The following is an 8,393-nucleotide window of genomic DNA, read 5'->3' as shown; positions in this document are numbered from 1 at the left end:
TTGAAAACCCAATTTGATAGCAAAATCCAGAATTATGCAAGTTTACTCAATGTTTTTTTCTATACACATTTTTTAAAATGTACTGATTAAAGTTTTGCTTTTTTTAAACTCATATACAAACTGAACCCCTGCTTGCATATATAAATCAATTAGCCTACCCACATATGCATCAGGCTTGAAATGACAGCTTTTGTTGAATTTTTGCCAAGTTAATTAGACTAAAATTTTCTCAATATCTTGCAAATGTGTCCAATTAAAATAGCCATACAGTAATAATAAATGTCTGGCTCTAGCCCACGTAACTTTTTTAATATATGTTTTTGTAATACACCTTCATTTTTACCTTATTTTAAAGTTTCTGTTCATGATACCTTGGACATTCACAAAATTCTGAAATAACTGCATTCAGTCTGAATGAATAGGACTGAAAATTTATGATGAAGCCATATGACTATACAAAAGTGAAGTCGTGATGACTTTCTTTGTAAGAAAAAGCCTTTTAGAAAATCTGTTGAGCATTTTTTTCTCTCTCCATTTCAATGTAGACCATCACTACTTTAGTTATAGCTTATATTAGGTTTTGTATAGAAAGAGGAAAAGTAAAGATTTGCTTGAAAGTGCTTTCAACAGTTGATTTATTGAAAAAACAACCTCAGTAGGAATAATTCTAACACTAACTTTCCCAAAGAATCAGCGATTTTAAAATACAGAACATCTTCAAATAAAGATATATTGATGCCATGAATAGTTAGGCTAATGTAAACACATTAATTTCAAGGTGGATCTATCTAGAAGAAACTGAATTCAGATGGTTTTAGGTATAGAGTTCATAAAATCTGTAATATACTTGAGGGTGTAAGGCAGTGAAGGAATGAGTCTCATAAAGTAACTGTTTTTGCAACACAAGATTTGAATAGAGGTGGCACAAATCCCTAAGCAAAAAGTGCACAGTGAAGTTTATGATTTTACAAAACTGCTTGATTATTAGAGTTCATTTTGAGCTTCAGTGATTTTATTTTCTTTGGGTGAATCTGTTTACAGAAAAACAGGAAGCTCTTGATGTGACTGATTTCTTACCTTCCAAATATCTTAGTATGTTTTAGATATAATGATAATTTCTTGATTGACTCCAGTAGGCTATAATATGCAATTTATGTCTCCAGCGCCAAGATTATATTATACATTGAAAATGCCACATTGTTTAAGAGATTTTAAATAAAAAGTTCCTCATTCATAATACTTTCTAAAGTGCACATCCTTGCCTGTTAGGATATAAGTATAGATGCAAAACCACTGATTTGTGAGTCACATGGCTGTGGTTCTAATCCTGAGGTCTTTACCTCTCTGAATTTTAGTTTATTCTTTCCTAAAAATAGAAAAACATATTATATCATGTGGCTGTTTTGAGTAAAGAAAAAAAATTATATCAAGGAGCTTTGCAAATTGCCCTTAGTAGGCAGGTTGTAATTATTCTAGTCATTTTTCATGATAGATATATAGTTATTAACCTAGACTTTGTTAAGGTTAATAATAATTATATGTATTACTACAAACAAACCAAGTGGAGGTGATGAAATTCCAGTTGAGCTATTTCAAATCCTAAAAGATGATGCTGTAGGTGCTGCATGTAATATGCCAGTAAACTTGGAAAACTCAGCAGTGGCCACAAGACTGGAAAAGGTCAATATTCATTCCAATCCCAAAGAAGGGCAATGCCAAAGAATGTTCAAACTACTGCACAATTGCACTCATCTCCCATGCTAGCAAAGTAATGCTCAAAATTCTTCAAGCCAGGCTTCAACAGTTCATCAACCATTAACTTCCAGATGTTCAAGCTGGATTTAGAAAAGGGAGAGGAACCAGATATCAAATTGCCAACATCCACTGGATCATAGAAAAAGCAAGGGAATTCCAGAAAAACAAAAACAAAAACAAAAAACCCCATCTGTTTCATTGACTATGATAAAGTCTTTGACTGTGTGGGTCACAATAAACTGTGGAAAATCCTTAAAAAGATAAGAATACCAGTCTCCTGAGAAATCTGTTTATAGGCCAAGAAGCAATAGTTAGAACTGGACATGGAACAATGGACTGTTTCCAAATTGGGAAAGGAGTACATCAAGGCTATATATTGTTACCCTGCTTATATAGCTTCTATGCAGAGTACATAATGTAAAATGTCAGCCTGGATGAAGCTCAAGCTGGAATCAAGAATGCTGGGAGAAATATCAATAACCTCATGTATGCACTTGATAGCAACCTAATGGCTGAAAGTGAAGAGAAATTAAACGTGAAGAGAAATTAAACAGCCTCCTGATGAAGTGAAAGAGGAAAATGAAAACGCTGGCTTAAAACTCAACATTCAAAAAACTAAGATCATGGCATTCAGTCCCATCACTTGATGGCAAATACATGGGGAAACTGGAAATAATGACAAATTTTAATTTTGGGACTCCAAAATCACTGCAGATGATGACTGCTGCCATGAAATTAAAAGATACTTGCTCCATGGAAAAAAAGTTTTGACAAACTTAGACAGCCTGTTAAAATGCAGAGACATCACTTTGCTGATATGGTCAAAGCCATGATTTTTCCAGCAGTCATGTATGGATGTGAGAATTGGGCCATAAAGAAAACTGAGCACCAAAGAATTGATGCATTTGAACAGTGGTGCTGGAGAAGACTCTTTTGAGAGTCCCTTGGACTGCAAGGAGATCAAACCAATCAATCCTAAAGGAAAACTGTAGGGAACAAGGTATAAGGAAGATTGAGAAGTGCTTGCAAACGAGACTCTCAACCAGGGCTGAACATTCTTGCAAACGAGATGTTCAGCTAAGAATCCTCTGTTTGTTCCCGTGGGAAAAGAACATTTCTTGCACACAAGGATGTTTCTCTGATTCCTCAAAAGGAACAGACCCAGGGACAAAACGGATTCTAAGTTGATAAGGAAGTTCCCCAAAACAAAGTCTTAGCTGCAGTAAATAAGTCAAGGTAAAGGTTATCTCACCCTGCGCCTGCGCACTGTATAGTCTTTGAATCATAGTGCTTGGCAACTTGCCCTGTAGGTTGTTGTGCAAGGGATATAAAATAAAGCAGCTGTAAGAAGCAAGTGTTAAAAATATAAAGATTCAAACCACTCTGCAGTGTTGGTGTTTCATTCCGTCGCCAGCAGAAAACAACCCTGAATATTCTTTGGAAGTATTAATCCTAAAGCCCCAATGCTCTGCCACCTGATGCAAAGAGTCGCTCATTGAAAAAGACATTGATGCTGGGAAAGATTGAGGGCAGGAGGAGAAAGGGGCAACAGAGGCTGAGATGGTTGGCATCATCAATTCAATGAACATGAGTTTGAACAAACTCTGGGAGATAGTGAAGGACACCAAAGCCTGGCATCCTGCAGTCCATGGGATTGCAGAGGCAGCACAACTGAGCGACTGAACAAGAAAAGTTTGTACAGCCAGAAAGTCATTTCTACTGTCCTAATATCCAGGCTTTCTCTTGCCAGACCCTTGAGCAAGTTTTCCAGTTTTGGTTAATTCATCTGTGTTTTATTGAAGGTCATCTCTCTGCAGGGATAGGACAGGCCAGGAAAGGACAGTGAAGAGATGGTGAAAGACAGGGAAGCCTGGAAGTGCTGCAGTCCATGTGGTTGTAAAGAGTCGGACATAACTGAGTGACTGAGCAACATCTTTCCACAACGAGTTGCTACTTATTTAACCCTCTCTTTTGGAAACTCCCAAGCTTTATCTACCTATTTGAGTAACTTCTGATTGAGCTGAGTGAAACCTGTGTTTGAGAAAACTGATCATTTAATTAATTAATTAATTTATTTATTTTTTGCTTTGTAATCAGTATATTAAAGAGACATTCATGCATTTCAAGAATTGCTTAAATTCTGATACAAGATTTAAGCTTGTGAACATATGACTTTAAACATACAATTAAAACTAGGAAAGGAGTGCGTCAAGGCTGTATATTGTCACCCTGCTTATTTAACTTCTATGCAGAGTACATCATGAGAAACGCTGGACTGGAAGAAGCACAAGCTGGAATCAAGATTGCCGGGAGAAATATCAATCACCTCAGATATGCAGATGACACCACCCTTATGGCAGAAAGTGAAGAGGAACTCAAAAGCCTCTTGATGAAAGTGAAAGAGGAGAGTGAAAAAGTTGGCTTAAAGTTCAACATTCAGAAAACGAAGATCATGGCATCTGGTCCCATCACTTCATGGGAAATAGATGGGGAAACAGTGGAAACACTGTCAGACTTTATTTTGGGGGACTCCAAAATCACTGCAGATGGTGACTGCAGCCACGAAATTAAAAGACACTTACTCCTTGGAAGAAAAGTTATGACCAACCTAGATAGTATACTCAAAAGCAGACATTACTTTGCTGACTAAGGTCCGTCTAGTCAAGGCTATGGTTTTTCCAGCAGTCATGTATGGATGTGAAAGTTGGACTGTGAAGAAGGCTGAGTGCCTAAGAATTGATGCTTTTGAACTGTGGTGTTGGAGAAGATTCTTGAGAGTCCCTTGGACTGCAAGGAGATCCAACCAGTCCATTCTGAAGGAGATCAGCCCTGGGATTTCTTTGGAAGGAATGATGCTAAAGTTGAAGCTCCAGTACTTTGGCCATCTCATGCAAAGAGTTGACTCATTGGAAAAGACTTTGATGTTGGGAGGGATTGGGGGCAGGAGGAGAAGGGGACGACAGAAGATGAGATGGCTGGATGGCATCACTGACTCGATGGATGTGAGTCTGAGTGAACTCTGGGAGATGGTGATGGACAGGGAGGCCTGGCGTGCTGCGATTCATAGGGTGGCAAAGGGTCAGACACGACTGAGCAACTGAACTGAACTGAAACCTATTCATCATAATTTGCTATACTACGAACACTAAATTACAGTTACTCTGGAGCATAAGTTAAGTGGTTTAAAGTATGCCTGTAACATACCTACAAAAACACCTTCCTATCTCATACATGCAAATTACTTCTCCATGTAACGGTCTCATCACTCTAACCTCTAAGTTTCCCAGCTCCAGAAGTCACTACTCTAAGGCTTACTGTGGTCCAAAGTTGGGGGGGGGGCAGCAAAAAAAGTAACCAGGACCAATAGCTATATATATTAATAAAAGATGGCACAGCAGAAGAAGGGAATGCAATTCTACAAGTGCAAGCCCTCAAGAAGCAGCAAGTTATGATAAACCCCTTCTTTACAAAGGTATCATTTCTATCACTGATACCACAGGCTACATTAAGTTATACAGCATGCCATCTTCAAGTAACAGTTGAGGCAATAGAATAAATGCAGAAGCATCACAATGAATCCCCCTTACTACAACTATACAGACCAACACTTCTCTACATTAATTTCTTTGTCTGACTGCCAGTTAAACACAGTTCTAATGTCACAGCTTAACAGTTAAGGGTCATACACTGAAGTCAATACATATACCTGGCATTTCAGTCTAAGCTATTCCATGTACATAGCTGAAATCAATCACAAAGTATGGCCTAACAAATGCTAGGGGAAATTTTTTAAAGTCGTTTTTACAAGTATCAAACTTATCTTGCACACTGAAGTCATCATACATACAGGGCAAAGTCAGAGCTTTTATATTCGAGTTTATTCTTCATTTAACTTTTAAACACTACTATAGTTGAATAGTAAAACAAAAGCAAGTAGTGAGCATATTATGATTATAGTTCTTCACTCAGTCACTACTGCAAATAAAACACCAGCAGTGAGTGTTATTCACAGGCCCTACTAAGAGGTCTGACACTGAACACCACCCCAAGGATGATGTTCATCATCCTCATATGCTTCTCCATTGTAATGGCGCCCTCTTTCCTGATTTGGATCAAAGTCCACTACCTGGTCCATTTCATCAGTCTCTTCTACTTCCTTCCTCTCAGGCAGAAGTTTTTCCAGCAAAGCCAGTTTATCAGGAGAGAGAAAGCCATTCTCAGGAAACTTTACCTTAAATTCAATGATTAGGCAACCCTTTTCATATGGCCTATGATAAATTGGCATGCCTTCATTTAGCACACACTTGATATCTCCATGCTTGACAATCTGACCTGAATGAGAAGTGATGACTATGGTTCGGTTGTCAAGAGTAGATATTGGCTTCTGGAAGCCACACAATGCCTCAACCAGCTGTATGCCCATACACATGAAAAGGTCTTCTCCTCGTCGAGTAAAAACAGCATGGTCCTTCTGATCTAAAACAATGATAATATCTCCTGGCTCCAGTCCTGGTTCTTGGTCTCCTTCACCATGGAATGTTATCTTCTGGCCATCTTTCATGCCTTTGTCAATATGAACTTCTAGAATTTTCTTTTCTTGAACTATCTTCCTTCCGTTGCAGCTTTTACATCTATCTTTAGGACTGATCCACTCCCCATGGCTCTGGCACTCCATGCAGACAGACTGAATTTGCTGAACCATTCCAGGTCCTATCTGATGAATTCTTATTTGCATTCCAGTCCCTTAGCAATTGGGACAGTATTCTACTCCTCCTTTCTTACCACCTCGGCCTTCACATTTGTCACAAATCACGTTCTTTTGCAGAGCTAGTTTTCTTGTTACACCATTATATAAATCTTCTAAAGTTACTGCAAGTTGATGCACAACGTTTTTACCTCCCCTCTTTCTCTGCATCCTGCCTCCTCCTCCGAAAAACATATCAAAGATGTCCATGGGGGAGCCAAAACCACCACCTGCTCCACCTTCTTTAATTGCCTGTTCTCCTCCTTTGTCATATAATTCCCTTTTCTTTGCATCAGAGAGCACTTCATAAGCTTGAGAAATTTGTTTAAACTTCTCGCCTTCATTTGGATTCTTATCAGGGTGGTACTTCAAGGCCAGTTTCCTGTAAGCCTTTTTCAATTCTCCTTGGGTGGCATTGGGTTTGACCCCCCAAAACATCATAGTAAGTGGTTTCCTTCACCATTTTCTACAGCCGGTGAGCAGGCCGATGCCAGTGTGGGGGAGCGGGAAGGAGCGCGTTGCTGTGCGCAGCTTGGGCAGCCGCCACTCCTCCGCCTTTCACCGAGCGTTCTGGAAAGTTCCCTGATCATTTTAAAAACACAAAATTCTTACATATTTGAAAGGGATCCTAAAGCCAGAGGGAGAAAAACCTAAATATTTGTTTGAGCTTGCAATCTTTCACTAGGATATCATCATTTAATACAATATGGTATGTTTACTTATTTGATACGGTAAAATATTCTGCTACACATCAACAGATCCTGAAAATCTTTCTAATGGATTGCTATAAATAACTTATGAAAAGAATTACTACCAAAAGACATTTTTATTGAATTCTTTTTGATCTTAACATCAGTTGATATCTATAAAGGGATCTGAAATGTCAAATATTTAGAGAAGAGTTGATTAACTCTTTACTGACGTAATCCCAGATTACCTGAAGGGCAAAATCAAATTTTTAATTTGATAAATTTAAGACCAGTTGGGAAAAACAACAATTTTACAAAAATGTAATAGTCATTTTGAGGTATCCAAATTGATACAGTTTTAAAATGCTTTTATGTACTATATTAGACCTTACGGAACACAGTATTTACAAAATTTATTAAATTAGCAATTCAGTTCAGTTCAGTTGCTCAGTCATGTCTGATTCTTTGTGACCCCATGAATCGCAGCACGCCAGGCCTCCCTGTCCATCACCATCTCCCGGAGTTCACTCAAACTCATGTCCATCAAGTCCGTGATGCCATCCAACCATCTCATCCTCAGTTGTCCTCTTCTCCTCCTGCTGCCAATCCCTCCCAGCATCAGAGTCTTTTCCAATGAGTCAACTCTTCGCATGAGGTGGCCAAAGTACTGGAGTTTCAGATTTAGCATCATTCCTTCCAAAAAAATCCCAGGTTGATCTTCAGAATGGACTGATTGGATCTCCTTGCAGTCCAAGGGACTCTCAAGAGTCCTCTCCAACACTACAGTTCAAAAACATCAATTCTTCAGCGCTCAGCCTTCTTCACAGTCCAACTCTAACATCCATGCATGACCACTGGGGAAGCCATAGCCTTGACTAGACAGACATTAGTCGGCAAAGTAATGTCTCTGCTTTTAAATATACTATCTAGGTTGGTCATAACTTTTCTTCCAAGGAGTAAGCGTCTTTTAATTTCATGGCTGCAATCACCATCTGCAGTGATTTTGGAGCCCCAAAAAATAAAGTCTGACACTGGTTCTACTGTTTCCCCGTCTATTTCCCATGAAGTGATGGGACTGGATGCCATGATCTTCGTTTTCTGAATGTTGAGCTTTAAGCCAACTTTTTCACTCTCCTCTTTCACTTTCATCAAGAGGCTTTTGAGTTCCTCTTCACTTTCTGCCATAAGGGTGGTGTCATCTGCAT

At 38.8% G+C, this 8,393-nt stretch overlaps 1 pseudogene; it reads right to left on the bottom strand.

The window, feature by feature from the left end:
* Positions 1 to 5,581: 5,581 nt before the first annotated feature.
* On the bottom strand, positions 5,582 to 6,962 carry LOC120851837 (annotated as a pseudogene).
* Between the last annotated feature and the right edge of the window lie 1,431 nt (positions 6,963 to 8,393).

The sequence above is a fragment of the Oryx dammah genome, unplaced genomic scaffold, assembly GCF_014754425.2.
Source record: "Oryx dammah isolate SB20612 unplaced genomic scaffold, SCBI_Odam_1.1 HiC_scaffold_25, whole genome shotgun sequence".
In the NCBI taxonomy this organism is placed as follows: Eukaryota; Metazoa; Chordata; class Mammalia; order Artiodactyla; family Bovidae; genus Oryx; species Oryx dammah.
The sequence above is the reverse complement of the archived record's forward strand: the minus strand, read 5'-3'. Positions and strand labels throughout refer to the sequence as shown.